The following is a 4,163-nucleotide window of genomic DNA, read 5'->3' on the forward strand; positions in this document are numbered from 1 at the left end:
AGTTATTTCCTCTATGAATTCATTATCAAAGTCTATTCCATTCATTTGTGGGAGTATAGTTATGTTCTCAGCTCTCATGGATCTTAAGCCCAGTAACATATGAGCTTTAATTGCTAAGTTTTCAACAATATAGAAAAATGCAGAGAATGGTCTTGTAGTTTCTGTGAAACTGAGATTTAATCTTATCATACCTTTCACTGTAATCTCTTGCCCATCTACTGTGTATAAAACTACATCAGCTTCATCCAGAAAAGTTACTTTCTTTTTATTTTTAAGAATTCTATTTAGTTCTTCATGTGTTATTAAGTTCACTGGAGAGCCTGTATCTAAAAATAAGGAAACGTTTTGATCCTCACATACAGCTGGTATCAAGATACACTCATTTCCCAACATGCCTCCTATGTGAAGTTTAGGCTTGTTCTTCTTTACGTTTGTTCGTTTTTTGTCATGACTTGGTCTTCCCCCGATTTGAACATAGACACAATTTTTTCTACTGTTTTGCAATCACTAGTCCAGTGCCCTTGGTATCTATGATGCCTACAGTAAGGACCAAATCCTTGTGTCTTTTGTTTATCCTCTTTTGCCTTGATAAAGCATTCATACCTTGTGTGTCCTGGTTTTGCACAATAATGACATAGAATGGACCTATCCCTTGACTGTGACCTACGAGGTGATTTCCCATAAGAAGTGTTGTTTATGGCGCGAGACCTGCTCGGGCTGCGCGAAAACTTATGAAACTGCCTGTAGGAAGGCGTGTGGGAACGATTTCTAGGCGTCTTTGTTTGTTTGGGCTGCCTCACTTCTGGTCGCGATCGATTTTGTTCTCTGTTTGGGGTCGGTGTAGATGTTTTCACAGCTGATACTGTCTCAGGTACCCTGATTCTACCAGAATGTGCATGTGTGTCGACCACACCAGCTTTACTGCACTGCATCTTTACCTCGTTCATTAAGTCTAGCAAGCACATTCCTGGGGTGTACGCGATCGTCTTGGCGATCTTAAGGGTCCTATCAGGTAATTTACACAAGGCAGCTACATAACCAATGATGTCCACGACGAGGTCTGGGGACATCTTTCCATCATCTGTTATCCAATTAGAATTCTCCAGAGTAGCTAATAGAGTTCTCTTGATTGTGGAGACATCAGCAGTTATTTCACTGAGCACATGGTTTGTAGTGTGCTCCCTTACAAGATCTACAATTTTATGTAATTCTGGAATTATACCTGGCAAGAAGTTCATACCTCCAGAAAATTTCTTCAGAAATTCAGTTTTAAATTCATCATATGTCCTAGCACGATGTAGCTTATCGGAGCGCAATAAATTGCTTGCTGGACATCTTTCCTGGCTTATGCAAGATGAAAAAAATAGCAATTTTCTCTTGTTCATCTAGTATGTGGTGCTTGATGAACATTTGTTCGCACTGACTGACTAATGAAATGACATCAATGCGATCTTTGTCTGTGCCAGAGAATTTTGGGGCAGTCTTATCCTCGTGATACACAAAAAAGTGAGGTATGGTTTTTAGATCAGCAGTATTTGTTTCTTGATTCATTTTTAATGATTGCCCTGTTAATTCAACTTGTACGTGTTTATCGTTGTGTGAGGGAATGGTGGAATATGTATGACCGGACCGGTGAACCTTGTTAAGTATATTGGCATACGTATGCAAGGCAGCTGCAAAGTCCACACTCTCTATGTCTGAAGGGGTTTCCCACTCATCATCTGAAACTCCCGTATTTGTTTCTTTATCTTTAGCGTGTGGTGAGGTTTGTACAAGGGGTGGGCTGTCTCTTAATTGTGAGTCTGATGTTGTGGCAATTTGTGTGTCATCTGGTATTAACCTGGGTGGTGGCGAAAATATTCCTGTCATTAAGATATGGTGTTATGAAATACGCCTCTTGTTTATTTATGTCCTAGCAAACTAGATGAGTAAATAAGTTGAATATAGCTAATTTTAGCACTGAGAAGAAATGAGCAAGTATAATTTTACCCACTTGATACAGATCGTAGAGGTGTGTCGATACAAAAGTCGATCTCGGAAGAAAAATACAGGTTTGATTGAAGATCTCTTGATAATTCTAGTGGTGTGTTGATGGACGATATTACTCAGGAAATTCCATGGCCTGGTATTTGTAGTGGTTAACGGCTGTCCCAGGCAAACCTCAGCATAGAACGTCGAATTTCCAACTTAACTGTGAAAATAAATGAGTATGAGTAGGAGCTATGTGAATAATGAGTAATGAGTAGTGGGTGAGAAGTGCCTGGTGTCAGTCACACGTTGCTTGGCATGGCAGACTCGCGTTGTGATGTCATCTCAGCACATGGTGATGTCGGCTTCCCACACTGGTAGCTGTGGTGAGTGAATGAGTAGCGATGAGTAACTTGAGTGGAGACGGGTGAGTAAGACGAGTTGTGAATATGGACTTGGTGTTTTGCTGCGTGTCTTGACCTCTGGGTCAGCAGGCGGGAGGGAGTGGTGGTGGCTTGTGTGCTTGTTGCTTCGGTGTTTCCTCTTCTTTATTTGCTTTGTTTTATATTCTTCTTGTTGCTGCTTGAAGTTACGTGAAGATTATAGAGTTGTTTCGTAGACTTGTAGACCATTTGCATTGTAGGCTGTATTTTGTAGTGATTCACTGTAGACTGAAGCTAATCTTGTAGAGTATCGCCTGCTTTTGTAGAAATTTGCTTTTAATTGGGAGACGATGTCCGTAGTTTCGCTGGTTCGTCGTAGAAATTGCAATATTGTATCAATATTTTGTTAAACTACTTGCAAGGCGTCGTGTGATCTCTTGACCTCGACATCAGCATGATGATCTGGGAGACGGAGGGGGCTGGTTGGAGAGAAGTGTCAGGAGCTGGTTGTGTTGTTGGTTGAGAGAGAGATATTCTTGTTTTCAATCTTGATATTTTGTAGGAATTTAATGTTGATTCGTAGACGAGGTTCGTATACGTTCGCTGCTACCAAATGTCATAAATGACTTTGTGTCATAAAATACTTCGTGGTTCTTTTGTGGTTGAGTTGTAGTTGAGTTATATATGTATTTTAGACTTGTGGTCGAGCGGCTTTTATATCTTGTAGTAACTTCCCATTTGTCATGTAGTGACAGGAGAGGTAAAGAATAGTATGGGACTATTTTTATTTGTCTTGGAAATATTAACAAGTCTCTCACACAAAGCGGAATATAGAGTCTCGCTCCCTCTCTCTCTCTCTGTCTCTCGAGTTGCTAAGCTCTTCTCCCCTTCGACCTGCCTCGAGTATCGCTTGTCCCCTTCTGAGCTCTCTTTCCTAAATTCTGGTGAAACAGGAGACGTATCACGTGTATTCCTCGTGGATGGAAAGTTTAAAGAAGCCTGTGTGTGAGTATGTGTTTATATGTGCGTGTGGTCACCAGGTCTTTGTTCACGAGAGGACTGCTGACAGCTAACTGCATCATCTCCTTACTGGCCGCTGTCGTCAGCTTTCCTCAGTGTAACTTGCAAACCTCATTTCCTTTCCCCAGGCTCGCAGAGGGCTGTCTATCTATCTATTTATTTATCTATCTATCATGATTTGTAAATATAATACGTAGTCCTACACTTTCACTCCAGCTAATGGGCTGTTCGCAGGATCCCCAGGAATGAAGGTGGATCTGCCAACAACTGCCCTCCAGTTCTTCCAGCTGTTCTTCACCAGGGAGTTGTTGACGTACAGTATTTCACCCACGAGACCAACAGCTACACGTCATTCCTGGGGACTGCATTGGATGCATGGTTCATCTGCAATGAAGAGGAGACAGCCAAGTTCCTGGGGCTGTACTTTTTCCTGGGGGTCATGAATCTGCCGAGCATCAGACGTTACTGGATGAGATCCCCCCTCCACAACTACCCCCTGTTCACACAAGTGATGAGTGGAAGGCGTTTCAGGGCCATCCTGAAACACTTCCATGCCTTCAACTCACTTGTGATACCCCAGGACAATCACGACCGGCTCATCAGGGTTCGCACGGTGATGGAGTACCTCCTTCAGCAGTTCCAGAACACCTACTTACCCGAGGAGTACCTCAGCCTGGATGAGGCACACTGCCTTGGTTGGGCGCCCAAGTTTCCGCATATACAACCCCATGAAGCCCTCAAAGTATTCAGTCAAGCTTTATATCCTGGCTGAGGCTTCCTCAGGTTACATCT

Source organism: Coenobita brevimanus, chromosome 12, assembly GCF_032717465.1.
Source record: "Coenobita brevimanus isolate Jiangsu-jjx chromosome 12, ASM3271746v2, whole genome shotgun sequence".
Classification (NCBI taxonomy): Eukaryota; Metazoa; Arthropoda; class Malacostraca; order Decapoda; family Coenobitidae; genus Coenobita; species Coenobita brevimanus.